Source organism: Leucoraja erinacea, chromosome 19, assembly GCF_028641065.1.
Source record: "Leucoraja erinacea ecotype New England chromosome 19, Leri_hhj_1, whole genome shotgun sequence".
NCBI classification, from domain to species: Eukaryota; Metazoa; Chordata; class Chondrichthyes; order Rajiformes; family Rajidae; genus Leucoraja; species Leucoraja erinaceus.
Window position 1 is genome coordinate 20,885,195 of NC_073395.1, and position 23,626 is coordinate 20,908,820.

The following is a 23,626-nucleotide window of genomic DNA, read 5'->3' on the forward strand; positions in this document are numbered from 1 at the left end:
GCACTAGGCCTGTACTCGCTGGAGTTTAGAAAGGGGGGGACCTCATTGAAACTTACCGAATGGAGAAAGGCCTGGATGGAATGATCGTGGAGAGGATGGTTCCACGGGTGGGAAAGTCTCGGACCATCACCTCTGCACATACCTTTAGAAAGGAGATGAGGAGGAATTTCTTTCGTGTGAGGGTAGTGAATCTGTGGAATTCATTGCCACCGACAGCTGTGGAGGAAAGTCAATGGATATTTTAAGATGGAGGTTGACAAATTCTTGATTAGTATGGGTGTCAGGCGTTATGGGGAGAAGGCAGGAGAATGTGGTTGCGAGGGAAAGATAGATCAGCCATAATTGAATGGCGGAGTAGACTTGTTGTGCCAAATAGCCTAATTCTGCTGCTAGAACTTATGAATTCTCCCTCACTGGAGTGAGTCTGGGTTCTTGTGGTTTGTTTATTAGCCCAGCAATTAAACTTTACAAAGCTCGGTAAACCACATGGGGCTGTGACTACGCCAAATAAACCTTTTGTTTCAAAGCCCTGCTACCTATTAAGAGGACAATCTTTGTGCCGAGTCACTTCAGGCAGCGTTGCTATTGCACCGTTGCTATGTGACTTACTTATGGTAACTATAGACTGGTAAAGCAGTTGGCGTGGTTCTATTACAACAGAGCCGCTTCACCCAGGCAACCAAGCCTTACTACTATCCATCTTGCAGCTCGTACAGAACTTGGCTCCTCTCATACATAGGCAGTGCAGTCAGTAGCGGTGAAGTTGTCCAAGGTCTGACCTTCTCTTGTTGCTTTATCAAGGCAAGGGAAACCCGGGAGAGAAATAGAATAATTATTCAGCTCGAAGTATCTAGGTTAGAGCTGTGAATCACCAAGGCAGGGAAGGCGATGGGCCACGTGCTGTAAATGGGATTAATACGCCCGGGTAAACAGTGGTCGTGTGGCCAGATAGAGTGGATGTGGAGAGGATGTTTCCACTAATGGGAGAGTCTAAGACTGGAGGGCATGGCCTCAGAATAAAAGGACATACCTTTAGAACGGAAATGAGGAGGAATTTCTTTAGTCAGCGTGTGGTGAATCTATGGAATTAATTGCCACAGAAGGTTGTGGAGGCCAAGCCATTGGGTATTTTTAAAGTGGAGATTGACAGGTTCTTGATTAATAAAGGTTTTAGGGATTATGGGGAGAAGGCAGGAGAAAGGGGTGAGAGGGAAAAATATATCAGCCAATGATCGAACAGCAGAGCAGACTTGATGGGCCGAATGGCCTAATTCTGCTCCTGTCTTATGGTCATTATGACAGGATGGGCCAATAGACTTGTGTTTATGCTGTAAGACTTGCCAGATTTCTATGTCATCTGCAAACACCTTACAGTCAATGAGTTGGCATTGGAGTGATGGAGGAAACACAGCAGCCAATCTTCACAGAGCAATGGGAAAACAACCAATCATCTCTATCTATGATGTCAAATGAAGAATGAATGTTGACCTGGGTCACCAGAATGAACTCCCCCATTTAATGCCCAAATAATGCCAGGGAACATTTTATACGGCGCGGAACAACAAAGTGCTGTCTTTTTCTTCTTCATTACCTTATAACAGCTGGGAGGAAAATGTCCCTGAATCTGGAGGAGTGTGTCTTCACACTTCTGTATCTCTTGTCTGATGGGAGAGGGGAGAAGAGGGAGTGGTCGGGGGTGAGACTGGACCTTGATTATGCTGGTGGCCTTGCCGAGGCAGCGTGGTGCGTAGATGGAGTTAATGGAAGGGAGGTTGTGTTTGTGTGATGGTCTGGGCTACGTCCACAATTCTCTGCAATTTCTTGCGGTCTTGGATGGAGCTGTTCCCAAACCGTGCTGTGATGGATCCCGACAAAATGCTTTTGAGGCCAAACCAGTAGGCAACTCCACTGTGATCAGGGGATGGACCCACAAGTCCATGGTAACTAGAGATGAGGTCCATGGTAACCATGGGCCAGCACCATAGCAACAAGGGGCTCCTCATTGTAATCTGTTGAAATCTTCATAGCAACCAGTTGTAAATGGTGCCATCTCTGCAGTATTTATTTTACTGGAGTCAGACAGCACGGATACAGGCCCTTCGGCCCACTTGCTCCAGCTGACCAAGATGCCCCATCTACGCTAGTCCCACCTGCTGCATTTGGCCCATATCCTTTCAAACCACGGTAACACTAAACAGTGCTGGAGTAACTCAGCAGATCAGGCAGCATCCCTGGAGTACATGGATAGATGATGTTCCGGGTCGGGACCCTTCTTCAGACGGAATCACTGAGTTACTCCAGCACTTTGTGTCTTTTATTGTAAACCAGGGCCTCCAGTTGCTTGTTCCTTCTGAACTTTCCCTATCTGTGTACATGTCCAAATGGCATTTAAGTACTGTTATGATACCTCAACTACCTCCTCTGGCAGCTTGTTCCATAACCCCACCACCCTCTGTGTGAAAGGTTTGCCCCGAGGTGCCGATCCAATCTTTCCCCACTCAACTTAAACCCATGTCCTCTGCTTCTCGATTGCCCTACTCTGGGTAAAAGACTGTGCGTTCGCCCTATCTATGCCCCTCATGATTGTATATACTTCTACAAGTGACCCTGGAGGACACAGGGGTGAGTTTATGTGGTGTCCCCACCCCTGGATGCTCAAGCAGACAGCTCCAGCATGGACCTTAAAGACCCTCAATGCACAGTGAGATGTGGGGGGGGTCACAACCAAGGCCACCCAAGGTGGAAAGCCCCTGTCCCACTTAGGAAACCTGAACGGAAACCTCTGGAGACTTTGCACCCCACCCAAGGTTTCCGTGCGGTTCCCGGAGGTTTTTGTCAGTCTCCCTACCTGCTTCCACTACCTGCAACCTCTGGCAACCATCTGCAACCTCCGGGAGCCGCACGGAAACTTTGGGTGGGGCGCAAAGTCTCCAGAGGTTTCCGTTCAGGTTTCCTAAGTGGGACAGGGGCAGGAAAGGACATCCAGGAGATGAAACAGCGCATCGTCCGACTCAGCCAGTGACAAATTGCCACCTGCCTCACCAACTGGATGGCACGTTGGCGTTTCAGAGCCATCACCAGAGTTTAACTAAGAAAAGGTTTAATTAATATCAAACACAAATGAGGAGGGAATAATGAGCTGCTACAGTGAAGATCCATTAACCTCGATAAATATTTTTGCAACCACAGAGAGAATTAAACTGCAAATTACACACCCCAACGTTAAAAAAAAGACAAAGTACAGGGCCATAAATTGATGCGGTTAATAATTTCCTGTGGTACTAATTACTGCCGAGAGAGAAGCAGCGTTGTGCGCCAACAGCTTTTACTGAGATGTTGTTTGGAAGTGATGCTGCGGTTTAACACTGGGCAGGGTAGACCGTGGACCAGACCCGACTGGCATGATGTGAGTCCGCTTTACGTCAAAGGTACAGCTTTGGGAATAGAAAACGAGGAACTGCAGATGCTGGCTGATACCAAAGGTAGACTCAAAGCGTTGGAGTAACTCAGCGGGTCAGGCAGCATCTCAGGAGAAAAAGGAAGGGAGACGTATCGGGTCAGGACCCTTCCTCAGACTGAAAGTGGGGGGCAGGGGGAGGGGGGGGGGGGGGGGGGGGGGGGAGAAATGAAGAGCTGTAAACAAGGAAAGATCAGGGCCGGACACAGATGACCTCATGCCTTGGTGGGCCCATTGTTGGCTGGAGAAGGTGTGATCTCAAGAGGGATACAACGCGGTAAATTGTGGAACTGGTTAAACGATTAGGGTGGAGGAAGGGGGCAAATGGGGGAGGGGAGGGGGGGGGAGTGTAGATAAAAGTTGCATAAAATCTTTGGGAGCAAGACCCGTGGTGTCTCGCACGTTCCCCCAATCCTCTGCCTCTCTCCACCCCCCTACCACCCGCCCCCAGGCACCATCTCCTTCCAGCTGGTAGCCATTCTCTGCTGTCCCTGTCGCCACCACATCGCCCGGGAGAAAGGTTGCTCCCAAATCCCCGAGTGTCTCTACTCCCTTCAAATGGTGACCAGCAAAACCACTTCCCACCTCGCTGGAAGGCCCACCTTGGTCTCGGTGACCACCTCCTGCCCGGCCCCATCCATCCCCAGCCCACGTTTACACAGCTGTACCATCGTTAGCCTACCCTTCATTGGGCCAATGGTGGGTTCAGTCAAGAGTCAAGGGTGTTTCATTCTCATTTGTACCGGCAACGGAACTATGAAGATCTTACTGGCAGCAACTCAACTGGCCCATTAACACAAGCACACAGAGATAAGTATGCAATAACTAACAATAAAGTAACACTCCATTATAAGAGGCGGCCAGACTGTAGTAGTGTGAAAGGGGGAGACCATAGTGCAACAAAAATAAAGTCTATAGAAGATCACGCTTGCTGAGGCTGTGGTTAGTGTTGTGTAACGTTCAGGAGCCTGCTATTCTTGAACCTGACGGTCACAGTTTTCAGGCTCCTGTACCTTCTTCCGGACGGGAGGAGCTAAATGAGAGCATGCCAGAGATGATATTGGCTGACGTTTTGAGGCGGTGCCTCCTGTAGATCCCTTTGATGGTAGGGAGGTCAGTACCAGCGACGGACAGGCCTGTGTCCACCACTCTCCGCAGCCTCCTTTGTTCCTGAGCTTTTGAGTTACCAAAGCAGGTCACAGTGCTGCCAGTCAGTATGTTCTCTACCCTACACCTGTCGTTTATTTGGACCCACACTGGCCTCAGCACAGTGGCTTCCTACTGGACAAGTGATCTGTTGTACCTCTGTGTGTTAAATGCCTCTTTTGTCCACTCTGTATCTATTTGGCATTTATTCAATGATCCAATGATACTTTATTGTCACATGTAATTAGCTACAGTTAAATGCTTTGTTTTGCACACAACCCGGTAAAATCATTTCGTAGACCTCACCTAGGCAGTACATAAGTGTCGCCATGTTTTGGCGCCAACAAGCTTACAAAAGTTCACCGAACAGTCCTATCCACTGCCTGCTGTTGCACGTGGCAGAAGGATCCCAACACAATCCCTCCACAGATGCTGCCTGACCTGCTGAGTTGCTCCAGCACTCTGTATTTTTTCTGGTTCGACACTGCTCGTTACAGGACAAGCCAGGCTGGAGATACACGAAACCCCAGTTCCACGCTCTCAGTTTAAGGTTATCACTTTTCCAAATCCCTTCATTCCCTTGGCCCTCCCAATCTCCACCTTCCCCTCCTGCCCACAACCTCTCACAGATGGACACCTTCCACCCATTCCATTTCTCTCGACAGCCCGCGTGTTTCCTTGCTCCAACACTGGCTGCTCCAACCTTCAGCTGCCCTGCCTCAAACTCGAAAATACCTCCCTGAATGGTGTGACTTCTTCATATCTATAGGGAGAGGTGGAGCAGTTGTGCCACTGTGCTGTCCTTTGCTTAATAATGACAGAATAGCAATTTACAATGACATTTCAAGGCCTGAATTTCAATTGCAATCTTTCCGTAAACTGCATCAGAGGCAGGAATATGGTGCCGTTGATAAGACTAGTTAGTCAGACTCTGAGCTCTAGCAATTTGCTGCATCTGCAGGTTATTGTCTGATGATAAGGGGGTTGAATCCTGTCTGTAACAAACCTGCCAATGTTGCGTATTTACTAAGGCAGCCCTATTGAAAGGCATTGTTCAGGTATTAGTGAAGGACTGGGAGCTTAATTCTTTAACAGACAATTGGGATGGCAGGATTATGTGTGAACAGTGTTTGGTTCACTCAATGGGCAAGTGAGATCCATACACATGATTCTGTTTAACAGTACCCTCTCTGGTTACATGTAAACTGCCACAGCCAAGTGTGCAACTCCCGGCTTTTAACCTGCCACGGGAAAGTTGCTCCATCTTCAGTGTTTGAGAAGTGGTCGGAACAACACGGAGATTACCTTGAAATGCCATGACCGTGTTTGTAGACTGTAGCCTTGTATATAAAGCAGTCTTGTGCGAACCAATTCCCCCATCAGTGGCACAGCTCTCTGCACCTAACCTCACCCACAGCTATCAGCTTCCTGAACCAACCTGCACAACCAGGAAACAGCATCTTCTGGAATGCCAAAGGTTGCCAGGAGTCCCAATAGAGGACATTATATTTTAGTTTGGAAATACAGCATGGAAACAGGCTCAGCGAGCCCATGCAGACTAACAATCACCCGCGCACTATTTCTATTATAGACCAGTTTCTCAACCTACACACTAGGGGCAATTTACAGAATCCAATTAACCTACAATCCTGTATGACTTTTACCTGCACTTTTTTAAAACTATTCGTACTGTTTTTTATCAGGAACTGGATTGTTTTTTTATTGTTTTTTATTTATGCGTGAAATGTTTAAGTTTTTATGTGCGATGCTCCGGTATTCCCTGGGAAACGTCTTCTCATTCTGCACTGTACAATTGTTGCTTTGCAAGATGACAATAAAAAGGATGATAATAAAACCGGAGCACCCAGAGAAAGCCCACGTGGTCACTGGAAGAACGTACAAACTCCACACAGACAGCTCTGGCGCTGTAAGGCAGCAACTCTACCACTGCGCACCGTGCTGCACTGCTGGATACCAACAGTCCAGAGATACTGTGCGGAAGTCAGTGAGTTCTGCATGGGTGCAGAAGGTAGCACTGATGCAGTCGGCAATGTAGCGGAGGTATAGTTCGGGGATAGGGCCAACGTACGCCTGGAACAGTGATTGTTCGACGTGTATAGTCAATATAGTCCTGATGGTCCCTCTTCCTTCTCACTCACCCCGGTCCCTCAAGCCAGATCTCTCTTCCTTCTCACCACCCCCACCCCCACACCGCCACCATGCCGGGTCCTTCTTTGTTCTCTCGGCGGCACGTCCTCGACCGACGACCGGGACTCACACGGGCGACGTCTTTGAAATAGGAAGTAAATATTAATAATAATATTACAGTTTGCAATGGAAAGGAACTGCAGATAATGGTTTTGCCCAGAGTAGGGGAAGTGAGAACCTGATTCATACGTTGAAGGTGGGGAGGGGGGGGGAATTTTAATTGGATCCTGAGCAGTAACGTTTTTACACAGAGGTGGGTGTATGGAATGAGGTGCCGGAGGAGGTAGTTGAGGCAGGTAGTATCGCAATGTTGAGGAAATATGGGAGGTGGGACTAGTGTAGATGGGACATGTTGGTTGGTGTGGGCAAGTTGGGCAGAAGAGCCTGTTTCCATGTTATATGACTCTATGGCTCTATAAACCCAAGGACTACAGTAACTCAGTAGGACAGGCAGCATCTCTGTAGATAAAGGATAGATGATGTTTCGGTTCGGGACCCTTCTTCAGACTGGTTTATCACATCAGTTTGGTTTGGCAATAGCTTTGCCCAAGACCACACAAATATTCAGAGTTGTGGATGTAGCCCAGCCCATCACGCAGACCAGTTTCTTCCTCTCTGTCTTCAGCCAACATAATCAAGGACCACTCACACCCCAGTCGTTCCCTCTTCTCTCCACTCCCATCAGGCTAAAGATGCTAAAGTTTAAAGCGCGTACCACCAGATTCAGGAACAGCTTCTTCCCAACTGCTATCAGACTCTGAGGTGACCTCTCATACGCTGAGGGATATATTTCCAATCTTCCAACCTACCTCATTGCAGATTTTACACTTTAAAAAAAAATCTGCACTTTCTCTGTAGCGGTAACACAATATTCTGCACTGAATGTCCTTTCTCTTTGCACTACCTGGTGTAGGTGCATAGTTTGATTGTATTTAATGTTTTTGTCTGGATGGCGTACAAAATAAAGTGTTTCACTGTATCTTTGTACATGTGACCTTAAAAACCAATACCAAGACTAAGCCAATGCCATTCTGACATAGCTGTGGATGTAGATCACTGGAAACAGCTCACAAAGCAGTTTCTTTACCAGGGGATTAAATAAGTGCGTCAGCTTGCAAAAGGATGACTGAACCCAAAGGGATGGAGTCCTTTGGTACAGGATCAAAGGGATAACTAAAAGAAAAAGCACTGAGATAACAATCAACAAATAAAATAGACTCCATCTCAGCAGCAGTTTCAGGAATTGTGTATAGAAGCTTTTATGTGAGCCCTGTACAGAAAGCTAAAGAACAGTGTCTGACCATTGTAGCCTCTGTATAAACGAGAATCTTCATCTAACACAAAACAAAACCCAAACTGAGCAAATCACAAAGTGCTGGAGTAACTCAGCGGGTCAGGCAGCATCTCTGGAGGACATGGATATGTGACATTTCTGGTCCAGACCTTTTGTCAGACTCCGGAGATGCTGCCTGACCCACTGAATTTCTCCAGCGCTTTGTGTTTTACTCAGGATTCCAGCATCTGCAGGTCCTTGTGTCTATAAAACACAAACTGCTGGAGTGAAATGGAAAGGCGATGTTTCAGGTCAGGATCTTTCTTCAAGACAGGGTTAGAGGGGCGATAGATGGCAGAAAGAAGTGAGGAGAAGGGGGAGGGGCAAAAACTGGCAAGTGATAGGTAGATCCATGTGAGGAAGGGTGAGAGAAGGGTGGAGACGGAGACCGAAGCTGGAGGTGCGAGGTGGAGAAAGTGGAGTGGGTGCGGATGGTGAGGAACTAAATGTGGAACCAGCGGAAGGAATGGTGGGTGGGAGGAAATGGGAGGAGGAGTGGAAAAACTGGGGCGGGGGGGGGGGGGGGGGGGGGGGGGGGGGGGGTGGCGGGGAGAGGGGGAGAGGAAAGAAAGGGACATGAGAGGACCTTTGTAAATCAGGAGGAGAGAGAGGGGGGCAGGGGGTTTTATTGGTTTACCTGAAATTGGAGGAGTCAGTGTTCATGTTATTGGATTGTAAGCTATCCAAGCGGAATTATATCTCCGTACGAGATATCCGCATATGAGATTCTTTAGGGGTTCTGGAGGAAGGGACCCTTAGTGGGTAGCACAGTGGAGCAGCGGTAGAGTTGCTGCCTCACAGCGCCAGATACCCGGGTTTGATCCTAACTAAGTCTGCTGTCTTTACAGAGTTTGCACGTTCTCCCTGTGACCAGCATGGGTTTTCATCAAGTGCTCCGGTTTCTTCCCACATCCCAAAGATGTGCAGGTTTGTAGGTTAATTGGCTTTGGTTAAAAAAAAAATTAGTCAATTGCCACTAGTGTGTAGGATAGTGCTAGTGAATGGGGTGATTGATAGGGCGCCGTGACCTGGGTGGCTGCGAGCGTCCGCCAGGACCAGACAGCGGAACCGGCCGCCACCTCAGCGCCTTCTGCCGGCCCGTCCACCAGCCAACCACGGTGTCCTTCGGCACAGGCGCAACCGGTGGAGGTGGTGGTTGGTGGGTAGTTACTGGGTGGAAGGCTGGCTACTCCGTCCTGGGCTCTCTCTCTCTCTCTCTCCCCTGAGCCAGGAAGTCCCCATCCCTCAGACCTGAATCACACAGCGCATTGTGGGACAGGCGAAGATGGAGGCTCCCCAGTCCTCATTGCCTCCTTGAAGGAGTTTCACATCTTCCTTTCTACTGACTAAACCAAACCCTTGATCCTGTCCCGCCAGCATTTTTTCAAAATTTAGCAACTCTAAATGGGGATGCGTCTTCATTGCCGGGAAATACGGTAGTTCTGTTTGTGCAATTATGGTCTAGTTATCCAGTTTAACCGAAACAAATAGTAACAGAAAGAAGCAGAGGTTGATGGTGGATGGTTGTTTTTTGGACTGGAGGCCTGTGATCTTTAGGTGCGCCTCAGGGCCTGGGCCTATTGTTGTTTGCAGTTCGTATCAACGATTTGGATGAGAATGTAGAAGGCATGGTTGGTAAGTTTGCAGATGATACTGAAGCGGGTGGTATCGTAGATAGCAAAGATAGCTATCAAATATTACAGCAGAATCATGATCAGTTCAGGAAGTGAACTGAGAAATGGGTGATGACATATAATACAGATAAGTTGCATTTTGGGAAGTCAAAACAGGGCAGGGCCTTTACAGCGAATGGTAAAGCCCTGGGGAGTGTTGTAGAGGAACCAAAATCAGGAGTGCAGGTAAATAGTTCCCTGAAAGTGGTGTCACAGTAGATAGGGTGATCAAGGAGGCTTTTATTACACTGGCCTTCATCAGTCAGTGTTGAGTATAGCTGGGATGTTATATTACAGTCGTACAAGACGTTGGTGAAGCCACATTTGGAGTATTGTGTTCAGTTTTGGTCGCCCGACTATAGGAAGGATGTTGTTAAGCTGGAATGAGTGCAGAGGAGATTTACGAGGATGTTGCCAGGACTTGAGGGCCTGAGCTATAGGGGAGGTTGGGCAGGCTAGGACTTTATTCCTTGGAGTGCAGGATGGATATGTGTCGTCTTGTAGGGGTGTATAAGCTCATGAGGAGAAGAGATAGGGTGAATGCACAGTCTTTTATCCAGAGCAAGAGAATCGAGACCCAGAGTAACATAAGAAGGCCAAGGCAGGGAGGAATTAGAATGAGAATTTTGTTTAGAATGGAGATGGGAAGCAACTTCGTTGAATCTTTGGAACTCTCTTCCCTAGAGGTTGTGGAGGTACAGATAAGTGGAGACTGATAAGACCATAAGACATTGGAGCATATTTAGGCCATTCAGCCCATCGAATCTATTCTGCCATTCAAACATCCTGATCTATTTTCCACTCTCAACCCCATTCTCTTGCCTTCAACAGTAACCTTTGATGCCCTTACTCATCAAGAATTTATCCTTGGAGTGCAGGGGGATGAGATCTTGTAGAGGTGTATAAGATCTTGAGAGGAATAGATAGAGTAAATGCACAAATACTTTTATCCAGAGTAGGGGAATCAAGACCCAGAGGACATGGGCTTAAGATGAGGAGGGAAAAGATTTAATAGGAACCCAAAGGACAACTTTTTTACACAAGGGTGGAAGGTATACGGAATGAGCTGCTGGAAGAGGTAGTTGAGGTATTATCACAATGTTTAAAAAACATGTGGACAGGTACATGGACAGGATACATTTAGAGGGATGTGTCATACGCAGGCAGCTGGAACTGGTGTAGATAGTGCACGTTGATTGGCATGGGCAAGTTGGGCCAAAATGGCCTGTTTCCACGCTGTATGACTATGACTATCAATCTCTGCTTTTAAAATACACAATGACTTGGTCTCTCTAGCCAAGATATTTGGGAAAAGAGATATGGGGTTGGTGGATCCTGGCACTGGGGCAAGAGATCAGACATATAATTCATAATTATCTCGTAGATTGTTTCATGGTCCTGCCACAAATAGAACTGGAAAATAATTGGATCTTTCTGCAGGTCAAGTGATGTTCATGTAAAATTCACTGTGTGAGTAAAATATATTTTGAAATAAATGTTACTGATAAAACAGACCTGGATCTTATCTCGTGAAAAGGTTGAGTATTGAATATCTTTACATTGATAGATGTTTCTGCTGTGGAAATACTCTTGCCTCCAAGGAACAACCTGCTATATATGTCTCTCACAGTAAGTAAAACCTTCTACGTTCCAATGGCTACAAGCTTAGCATGTGCAATCTTTAATCAGAAGACAACCTGGCCCTTACATGAATGACTGGAATATAAAAACAGGGATGTAATGCAGAGGCTTTACAAGGTACCGGTCAGACCACATTGTGAGTATTGTGAATGGTTTTGGGCCCCATATCTGGGGAAGGATGTGCTGGCATTGGAGAAGGACCAGAGAAGGTTTACAAGAATGATGCCAGGAATGACTGGGTTAACACATAATGAGCGTTTGATAGCACTGGGCCTATATTCGCTGGAGTTTAGAAGGGGGACCTCATTGAAACTTACCAAGTAATGAAAGGCATGGATAGAGTGGATGTGGAGAGGATGTTTCCACTAGTGGGGGAATCCAGAACCCTAGCCCATAGTCTCAGAATAAAAAGACCCATCTTTAGAAAGGAGATGAGGAGGAACTTCTTTAGTCCGAGGATGGTGAATCTGTGGAGGTCAAGTCAATGGATATTTTTAAGGGGAGATTGACAGATTCTTGATTAGTAAGGGTGTCAAAGATTATGGGGAGAAGGCAGGAAAATTAGGTTGAGAGGGGAAAATAGATCAGCCTTGATTGAATGGAGGAGTAGACTTGATGGGCCAAATGGCCTAATTTGCTCCAACAACATGAAATGATGAACTACGATGAACTTGTTCAATGCATGGATGCCCTTTCTTAAGTTGCATCCCATACACAGTACGCCACTTGAGGTTTTGGCATTGGCCTTTGTAAATGAAGCATAACCTCCCGAGTCAAAATCTTTGAATCTGATAAAGAGTCCCAGCCGGAAGCATCACCTGCCCATTTCCCTCCACTGCCTGATGTTCAACGTTACTCCAGCATTGTGATTTGTGCTCAAGATTCCAACATCTGCAGTCACTTGTTTCTCCATTTTACAGCTCCGCTGCTACATCTCAAGGTATGTCCATTTTGAAGCAGTTCCTCTCCGATGTCTCGCTCCCCCCTTTCTGATTTCTGCTCTGTTCTTACCCAGACTCATACCACAGCCTCCTGTCTCTCCACAGCATCTGCCTTCACCGCCAACTTATTCCTCGTGGCTTCCAAGTTGAGGAAGGTCCTGAACCTGGATCGCCTGTCCATCTCCCTCCACAGATGCTACCTGACCCGCTGAGTTCCTCTGCACTTCATTTTTAACTTAGGATTCATCTACAATCTCTTGTTTCTCCCTAGATTTGAATTCAGTCACACTAGCAATAAGTAATAACTTTCTTTTACCTTTGAAGAAATTCTCCTCCTCTCTCCGGAGACAGTTTCACAACCTCCTCTCTGACTGAAGAAGGGTTTCAGCCCGAAACGTTGCCTATTTCCTTCGCTCCATAGATGCTGCTGCACCCGCTGAGTTGCTCCAGCATTTTTGTGTACCTTTGATTTTCAAGCATCTGCAGTTCCTCTTAAACACCTTCTTTTACCTTTCCTGATTATTTGTATCATGTACATTTCATTATCTGTATCATATACCTGGACACCTAGATCCCTCTGCAATCCCTCACAGATCTTCTTTTTTAAATTTTGAATAACATGAGTTTAATTTAATTGAGTTAGAGTGGAAACAATCCCCTTGGCCCATCGAGTCCGTGCTGACCATCGTTCTATGTTATCCCACTTTCGCACCCATTCCCTACACACTGGGGGCAATTTACAGAAGCCAATTAATCTACAAACCCGCATGTCTTTGGAATGTGGGAGAAAACCGGAGCACTAGGAGAAATCCCAGGCAGTCACAGGGAGAACGTACAAACTCCATACAGACAGCACCCAAGGTCAGGATGGTACCCGGATCTCCAGCGCTGTGAGGCAGCAGTTCTACCGCTGTGCTACTGTGCCGCCCCCATAAAAAAGTTAAATTCTCCAACTTCATATAACCTGCTCCTTTGTGCTGTTTGTATCAGGACTGACCATTCGCGCTAACTATTTCAGTGGGTTTTTCCATATGCAGGCCTGCTCAGCATGTCCGAGCAGGACAGAGGATGCAACATCACCCAGACCTTCACAACGTTAGCTACACATTACCCGGACAAAGGGGCTTATCTGCCCATTCAGTGCCTGTCTTTCATCCCTCCCTATGAATGACATTGCCTTTGTTCCACTTGCTATTACCCTCCTCCATCTTTTCCACTGCCTGGACTAACTTGCGCTGTGTCTCCTGTACAAAACACAAAGTGCTGGAGTAACTCAGCGGGTTCGGCAGCGTCTCGGAATCACTCCAGCATTTTGTTTAAGAAGGATCTGCAGATGCTGGAAAATCGAAGGTAGACAAAAATGCTGGGGAAACTCAGAGGGTGAGGCAGCATCTCTGGAGCGAAGGAAATAGGCAACGTTTCGGGTCGAGATCCTTCTTCAGACCAAAGATCATAGAGCGGAGCTCTGCTCTATGATCCTTGCTTCAGACTGATGTGAATGGGGGGGCGGGAAGAAGAAAAGAAGAGACTGAGACAGTGGGCTGGGGGAGAGCTGGGAAGGGGAGGGGAAAGAAGGAGAAAGCAAGGACTACCTGAAATTGGAGGAGTCAATGTTGATAGCGCTGGGGTGTAAACTACTCAAGCAAAATATGAGGTGCTGCTCCTCCAATTTACGGTGGGCCTCAGTCTGGCCATGGAGGAGGCCCAGAACAGAAAGGTCGGATTCGGAATGGGTGGGGGAGTTGAAGTGCTGAGCCACCGGGAGATCGGGTTGGTTAGTGGAAACCGAGTGGAGGTGGTGCTTTTTTATCCAACCAGCATCTGCATTTCCTTGTCTTTAGTGATAGGTGGATACAGGTAAGGTGAGGGGAGAGGGGGGTCAGACTTGATTGGCAGATGGGTGGAGTAAGAGACAAGGGCTGGAGGTGAAAAGGAGACAAGAAGTTGTCAGATAAGGAGAGGAGAAGAGTAAAATGTAAAGCATGATGGAGGGATATGGTTGGGAAGTGATGGAGGACGGAGGGGGCGGGGTGGGATAGTTGAGGAAATGGGTGTGCACTGACGTGGGGTGGGAGAAAGTGGGGGAACACAGGAAAGAGATATGAGGGAGGGTTTTACTTAAAATTGGAGAATTCAACATTCATAGTGTAGAGTTGTAAGATACCCAAATGGCACACGTTCATAAGTTATAGGAGCAGAATGAGGCCATTCAGCTCATCAAGTCTACTCCGCCATTCAACCATGGCTGATCTATCTTTCCCTCTCAACCCCATTCTCCTGCCTTTTCCCGAAAACCCCTGACAACCCTACTAATCAAGAATCTGTCAATCTCTGCCTTTAAACTATCCATTGACGGCCTCCACAGCCTTCTGTGGCAATGAATTCCACAGATTCACCACCGTCTGACTAAAGGAGTTTCCTCCTTATCCTCTTTCCAAAGGTACAACCTTTTATTTTGAGGCTATGGCCTCTGATCCTAGACTCTCCCACTAGTGGAAACATCCTCTCCCCATCCACTCTATCCAGGCCTTTCACATGAGGTGCTGTTTCTCCAGTTTGAGTGCCGACTCTTTCTTCATTGTGATGAAGTCTTCAGCCATAAACCTTGACTGGTTTCACTTTCACAGATACTGATTGTGTGTCTGAACTTTATTTCCCTGTCAAAATGGATAAATTCCCATTTTCTCCCATTAAACTATCAGGAAAGGACAGTAGGGAATCATTGGAGGACGGAAGACCTGTAGATGTGAACAGCATTTAGCTCAGGACCTTTCTTATAGCCCCTATTCGTTCTTTGTTATTGGTTTCGTTTGGTTTAGAGACGCAGCCTGGAAACAGGCCCTTCGGCCCACCGAGTCCACACTGACCATCGATTACCTGTCCACACTAGTTCTATGTTACCACTTTCTCTTCCACTCCCTACACACCTGGGCAATTTACAAAGGCCAATTAACCTGCAGACTCGCACGTCTTTGGGATAGTTTAATCTGAAGAAGGGGCCCGACCCAAAACATCAAGTGTCCATTTCCTTCCACATAATCTGCCTGAGCTGCTGAGAACCTCCAGGGAACCATTTGGACTATTTTGCAGCTTTTAGATTATCGTCATCCTGCTCTGCAAGCTTTTGTTTGACGTAGTTGTCTTGAGGCCAGAACATATCGATAGCTTTCCAGGTCAACAAATTCCTTTCTTATTTTTAAGTATTTATTTTCATTGGTGTTCTCTTACTCACTCCCAGTTCCCGAGGCAGTCCATGCACAACTGCAGTGAGATCTGGATAATAACCAGGCTTTAGTGATGTGGTAAATAATATTTATGCTGCAGAATGGCTGGCAATGACGATTCTAGTGAGAGTCGACTCACATTTGCTGGGTATGGAATGGAACAATCAAACTCTTACTTGCAGCAGCTTCACAGGAACAATAACCGATAGAATTAAAGTCATAGAATCATACAGCAGGGAAACATGCCTTTCGGCGCATGCCATCCAAAATGCCCCATTTACACTATTCCCACCTGCCCGTGTTTGGCCCATATCCCTTCAAACGTTTCCTATTCATATACCTGTCCAAATGTCAGCACCTGTACCTTGTGCTAGTGAGGGTAGGAACAGGGATAGAGGGGATCTGAACGTGTGGCTGAGGGTGCAGGGGGCAGGGATTTCCAGTAGATTTCCAGGTCACTGGGATCTCTTCTGGGGCAGGGGTGACCTGTACCAAAGGGACGGGTTGCACCTTAATTGGAGGGGAACCGACATTCTGGCAGGCAGGTTTGCTAGTGCTACACGGGGGGGGGGTGGAGTCAACAACGTGGAAGCGTATGCATGCAGTTAACGGGAAAGAGAGTGTAGAAAAGGTCACGTTTAAACTAACAGAGTAGGGGGATGGGAACCAATACAAGGAGATAGAGGGACATAAAAGGAGGATGGAAGCAAAAGGTAGAAGGGAGATAAGAAGAACTAACCTGAAAACTTTGTGCCTTAATGCGAGGTGCATTCGTAATAAGGAGGATGAATTGAATGTGCAGTTAGTAATTAAGGAATATGATATCGTTGGAATTACGGAGACATGGCTCCAGGGTAACCAAGGCTGGGAGCTAAACATGCAGCGGTATTTGATATTCAAGAAGGTAAGACAAAAAGGAAGAGGAGGTGAGGTGGCATTGCTGGTTAAACAGGAGATTAATGCAATAGCAAGGAGAAACATTAGCTTGGACGCCGGCTGTAGAGTCGGTATGGGTAGAACTACAAAATAGCCAAGGGCAGAAAATGCTTGTTGGAGTTGTATAAAGACCACCAAACAGCAGTAGGGAGGTTGGGGACAGCATCAAGCAGGAAATTAGGGATACGTGTAGCAAAGGTACAGCAGTTATCATGGGTGACTTTAATCTACAAATAGATTGGGCCAAACAAATTGGTAGCAGCGCTGAGGAGGCAGAACAATTAAATAAGTACTTTGGTTCTGTCTTCACTAAGGAAGACATAAACAATCTTCCAGAAATATTAAGGGACCGAGGATCTAGTGGGAGGGAGGAACTGAAGGGAATCCACATTAGTCAGGAAATGGTGTTAGGTAAATTAGGGACAGAAGACAGAAGTTTGCGGATGATACAAAGCTGGGTGGCTGTGTGAGCTGCGATGAGGATGCTATGAAGCTGCAGGGTGACTTGGATAAGTTGGGTGAGTGGGCAGATGCATGGCAGTATAATGTGGATAAATGTGAGGTTATCCACTTTGGTGGCAAGAACAGGAAGGCAGATTATTATCTGAATGGTGCCCGATTAGGAAAATTGGAGGTGCAACGAGACCTCGGTGTGCTTGTACATCAGTCACTGAAAGTAAGCATGCAGGTACAGCAGGCAGTGAAGAAAGCCAATTACATGTTGGCCTCATTGCGAGAGGATTTAAGTTTAGGAGCAAAGAGGTCCTACTGCAGTTGTACAGGGCCCTGGTGAGACTGCTCCTGGAGTATTGTGTACAAATTTGGTCTTCTAATTTGAGGAAAGACATTATTGCTATTGAGGGAGTGCAGTGTAGGTTCACCAGGTTAATTCCTGGGATGGCGGGACTGACATGTGATGAAAGAATGGGTCAACTGGGCATGCATTCACTGGAATTTTGAAGGATGTGAGAGGATCTTATAGAAACATATAAAATTCTTAGAGAATTGAATTGAATTGAATTGAATTATCCTTTATTGTTATTCAGACCTTTCGGTTTGAATGAAATTTTTGCAGTCATACATATAATAATATCAAAAACACACAATAAACACAAATTTAACATCCACCACAGTGAGTTCACCAGGCACCTCCTCACTGTGATGGAAGGCAAAAGTCTTAAAGTCCTTGTCTCTTCCCTCCTTGTTCTCCCTGTGCGCTGAAGCGATCCAGGCTTCAGATGTTGTGACCCCGCCGGGTGATGGTAAGCAAGTCAATCCCGCTGCCGCCCTCCTGATTGGACATGGTAGATGCAGGAAGAATGTTCCCGATGTTGGGGGAGTCCAGAACAAGGGGGTCACAGTTTAAGAATAAGGGGTAGGCCATTTAAGACTGAGATGAGGAAAAACTTCTTCACCCAGAGAGTTGTGAATCCGTGGAATTCTCTGCCACAGAAGGCAGTGGAGGCCAATTCACTGGATGTTTTCAAGAGAGAGATAGGTTTAACTCTTAGGGCTAAAGGAATCAAAGGTTATGGGGGAAAAAGCAGGACTGGGGTACTGATTTTAGATGATCAGCCATGATCATATTGAATGGCAGTGTTGGCTCGAAGGGCCGAATGGCATTCTCCTGCATCTATTTTTCGATGTTTCTGGTTCCTGGCAACATCTTCGTAATTATTACTGCACTCTTTCCAGCTTGATGGTATCTTTTCTATAGCAGGATGACCAAAACTGAACACATTACTCCAAAGGCGGCCTCAACAATGTGCTGTGCAAATGTGTCATAACATCCCAATTTCTGTACTCAATAACCTGACTGGTGAAGGCCAATGAGGTGAAAGCCTACTTGACCACCCCATCTACATTTCATGCTGCCGCAGAAAAGCAGCGAACATCATCAAGGACCTTCTTCACCCCACTCATTCCTTCATCTCCCTTCTCCCGTCAGAAACTTGAAAGTCTGAACCATTTGATTTAGGAACAACTTCTTTGACACTCTAATCAGATTATTGAATGGTCCTCCCACACGTTAGCGTGTAGTCCCGATCTCTCCCAATCTACCTCATTTCAGACCTCACACTTTTTCTCTGTAACTGTAACACTATAATGCTGTAACATCATATTCTGCACCCTGGTATATTTCTCTTTGTACTACCTGCTGTACTTGTGTATGGCATGACTGTATGATATGATTTGACTGGATAACACCTGAACACATTTTTTCATTGTATCTGTGTACACGAGACGATCATAAGCCAATAACAATGTTTTGTAGTTTTCACAAAACATAACTGAACATAATACTCTGGTGTTAGCCACTGAGTTTCAGGAAATACGCTGAAGCTGTGTGAGACTTGGGATAAGATGTACAAACTACAGTGTGCATTGCAGAAAACACTGCAGAAAGATCAAAGGCTTGTACAGCACAGAAACAAGCCCTGCGGTCCACAATGTATGCTTTAATGAAACAATAATTACAGCAAAGTCTCCAGCTAAAAGCAGGGCTATGTCTCCATAGATTTAGGTTCAGGTTTAGGTCACCTATTCTGAGATACAGTGAAAATCTTTGTCCAAACGGATCAGGTATATCACGCACAGCTAGAATCAATTCAAGCTCAACTACGACAGATAGAACAAAGGGGGAGATACAGGGTGCAGAATTTACTCAGCATTGTCGAGCATTGTAGTGCATCAGTTCCGTAGACAATGTCCAATGTCCTCAATGGGGCAGAGGTGAATTGAACAGCGCTGTGGTTTATGGAAGGACTGTCAAAGTTTAGTGAGTGGAGGAGAGTTATGCATTATATGTCCAAAAATAATCCCCAAACCATACAGCAGAGCAGGTCTGGGGCATGATTCACAGGGCAATTACCCAACCATCTCCATTCACACCATGACATATGGTCCCTCTAAACATAGCCTTGACAGAAACCATGCACTGTGACTTCTTTGTACTTCTCAGAATGGCCAGTAAGTATCAAGAAATGAAAAAGTACAAGATACACCAAGTGAACAAGCAAATACTGTAACTAACAATATATACTTTAGAGGAAATGTTAAGTATAAAAATGGTGTGGACATTTAGTATTTGCCAGTTTTGATTTGACCCTGTAGTCTACACTCGTTCCCCAGAGATTTTGTTGGTAAAGAGAATGAGTTCAAGGATGCAGTTGTTCACGATCAACTCGATTAGTTTGAGATTTGCTTCCTATAATCACATTCATGGAAGTGGTTTGGTTTAGAGATACAACGTTCAGCCCACCGAGTCTGCGCCGACCGACCAGTTCTGTCCTACACACAAGGGACAATTTACTGAGGCCAATTAACCTACAACCCCGCACATCTTTGGAATGTGGGAGGAAACCGGACCACCTGGAGAAAACCCACATGGTCACAGGGAGAACATGCGAACTCCATACAGACAGCACCTGTAGTCAGGATTGAACGCTGGCGCTATAAGGCAGCAGCTCTACTGTTGCACCACAGTGCGGTGGTTGATGTGTCTTTTTGATTCTCTGTACTTCTGTAAAGGAAATGCTGATATTATGGAGGGATGTGGTTTGTTTCCGTAAATCAAATGAGCAGAACAAGGATGGACGCAATGCGTTGTGTTTGTCTCACGGCACTCAGGGAAGTTGCTGGCCTCATTGCACTCTTACATTCTGATATAGAGACAAAGAGCACAGCGGCACAGCGGTAGAGATGTCGCCTTACAATGGCGGTTTCAATGGTTTCTTTATTGTCACATGTACCAGATACTGTGAAATACCTTTTTTTGCATACGGCTCAGCAAGACTATCCCTGTGCAAAAGCACGATCGCCCCGGTTAGTAAAATACACACAGAACAGCCCAACGAGTCCATATGGAAGAGGCGCTATTTTTGGCATCAGTTTACATCCCAGCTATAGATGGCCACGAAGGCCTGTCGCAGCCGTCGGCTCCATTCCGGTCGTTCCGCAATCCGTTGTCCCTCTCCACGCCAGGCCCTCTTCAACCCTCGTTTCCGGGGGGTGTCTCCCGCAGCCAACCTCGAGGGTGCGAAAGATAAAACCACCGCCCCCCCCCCCGGTTTTTCTCACCTGGCCCCTTGTTCAGCATCCACCGCTTTTGATGATTCCCTCCACCTTTTCACTGATTCCTGATCCATGGGGCGAGCACGGGCCGGGCACAGCGGCGATCCCTCTCCGAGTGTGCAGGACCTGCAGTTGGAATGCAGCTATGGCTCACACACCACTGGGCCGAGCCCCAGCCTGCTGCACGGCCTCCAGCTGCCCTGTTCACCATCAAGGCCTGCACTGCTTCCTGCAACCCGTCCGCTTACCTGCCCTCTGTCCGACCCCCCCCCCTCGCCAGTTCACATGGGTTTCTTCAGGTGCTTCAGTTTCCACATTCCAAACACGTGCAAGTTTGTCAGTTAATTGGCTTCTGTAAATGGTCCTAATGGTTAATATCGGAAAATGGGATAATATAGTCATCGCGTATGGGCGATCGTTGGTCGGCCTGGTCTCGGTGGGCCGAAAGGTCTGTTTCCACACCTAAACTCTAAACCTGGCATGTTTGGCACAGAAATTGTGGCCTGAAAACTTGTTCCTGTGCTGTAGTTCTGTACATCTTTCTAAACGCCAGAGATGACCAGACAGTTTTTGGCTTAATCTCCCCTCATCGGACCACTTCCCACTTAGTCTGGTGGATCTTTATTGGAGAAAATTAGCCTTGTTTGTATTTAATGAAGAACCCAATTAGCATTCATAGCTGCAGTTCCTTTTAACCTATTATATGACCTCATCTACAAACCCTTATTCAATTTCCTTGTGGAATATTCCCGTCCAGCCACCACCCTGAAAAGACAATGTTCTGATAAAACTGAGTGGAAAAGCATTTTTTTTTCAATTACCCTTTTCATTATTTGGACATAATCCTGGATTATCTTCTTTGTTACTAATTCAGCACACAGCAGAAACATCTCTTCAGTGTTAACCTTCCCAAAGAGAAACATTTCTGAGAGAAGGACCCTCCATGAGAACAAATGCATTTCCTGTTTTTTTGAATTTCAGATTTTCAGCATCTGCGTGTTTTAAATTTTTTGTTTTGTTCGTTTCTTTCTTTCGAGATACAGGCGCGGAAACAGGCCCTTCGGCCCACCGAGTCCCTGCAATCAACCCATGCACTAGCACTATCCTACACACTTGCGAGAATTTTCAATTTTACCAAAGCCAATTAACCTACGGCCCTTTGGACTGTGGGAGGAATGAGCAGCCACAGCGCGGGGGGGGGGGGGATACTATCAGCAAGATACATTATAAGCACAGTGCCCCGATTAGACCAGAATGTACAGAAAAGTATACGAGACGCAATTTTACAGTGTTTACCTCCTAATTAGCCACCCAACCCTGCATCTTCTCCAGTGCCTTTCCCCAACTTAACCAATCATTATAGAAACATAGAAAATAGGTGCAGGAGTAGACCATTCGGCCCTTCAAGCCTGCACCGCCATTCAATATGATCATGGCTGATCATCCAACTCAGTATCCTGTACCTGCCTTCTCTCCATATCCCCTGATCCCTTTAGCCACAAGGGCCACATCTAACTCCCTCTTAAATATAGCCAATGAACTGGCCTCAACTACCTTCTGCGGGAGAGAATTCCAGAGATTCACCACCCTCTGTGTGAAATTTTTTTTCCTCATCTCGGTCCTAAAAGATTTCCCCTTTATCCTTAAACTGTGACCCCTTGTTCTGGACTTCCCCAACATCGGGAACAATCTTCCTGCATCTAGCCTGTCCAACCCCTTCAGAATTTTGTAAGTTTCTATAAGATCCCCCCTAAATCTTCTAAATTCTAGAGAGTATAAACCGAGTCTATCCAGTCTTTCTTCATATGAAAGTCCTGACATCCCAGGAATCAGTCTGGTGAACCTTCTCTGTACTCCCTCTATGGCAAGAATGTCTTTCCTCAGATTAGGAGACCAAAACTGTTCGTAATATTAGTTTTTATTATGCTTTTATGCAATATTATGCTTCTAAGGGCATCCTACATAAAGGGCATCCTACATAAAGATGAAAAGTATGACCCTAAGGTGAAATGAACTGGAGGGTGAGGAGGTTCTTATAGGGTGATTTCACGAAATATCAAATGAGCGTAGATCCCCCCTCACGTGACCGAAAAATTTAACTGGAGGACATACGTCACTTCGGTACATGTTAGTGAATGGGGAAACACGCACTTTCACACCCGTTAAAAACATGGAAAACGGCCGATATTTGAGCTGAAATTTTCTGTGCTGGTCGGGGTGACCGTGAAGCACAGCAACCCAAATTTTCAGGCAAAAAAAAAGATAGAAAGTAAGGTAATTACAAGAGGGAACTGAAGGTGGAAAAACAGCGGAAGTGAACAGCCGACATTTGCCGTGGAGATTTAAAGATCCAAAATATCGGGAATTATCGCGTTTGCTCGCTGAATTTCATCAAATGTAAGTTAATAATGCCTTACTTTTGATAAAATTTAGGTTCCCGAGTAGAAACAAATCCTCTATGAAAACCTAATTATGTCTAGGAGAGAAGGGAACAGGTTTAAGTCATTGCTTCATTCTAAGTGCTTTAAAATTGTGCAACATTAATTGTGCACTTTTGACTCCAAAATAATAATAATAGTGCAGTTATTTTGCTTAATTTTACATGAGAGATCGTTCATACTCAATTGCAAACTTAGTTGAGGAGGGTTCGATTCCCTTTTTTGGAGGTCGAGGGGCCTCAGGAACAAATTACAATTAAGCCAGTTAATTAACGTCACCCATTCCTTCTCTCCAGAGTTGCTGCTGCCTGCCCGCTGAGTTACTCCAGCAGTGCGACTGTCTGCGGGAATTATGAATGAGTCTTGACAGGCGCGTTGATTGACAGATGCCCGCCTGGGACGAGCGACGTGCGGAGGGAGCGTGCTCGGCACGCGGGGTGGGGGTGGGGAGACGTGGTCTGTGAGCGCGAGATGGTCTGGCTGTAGTAAGCGCAAGCGCATGCGTGGAGGACGGGGACGGGGAGCGAGAGAAAGCGGAGCCGCGATGTGCGCAGG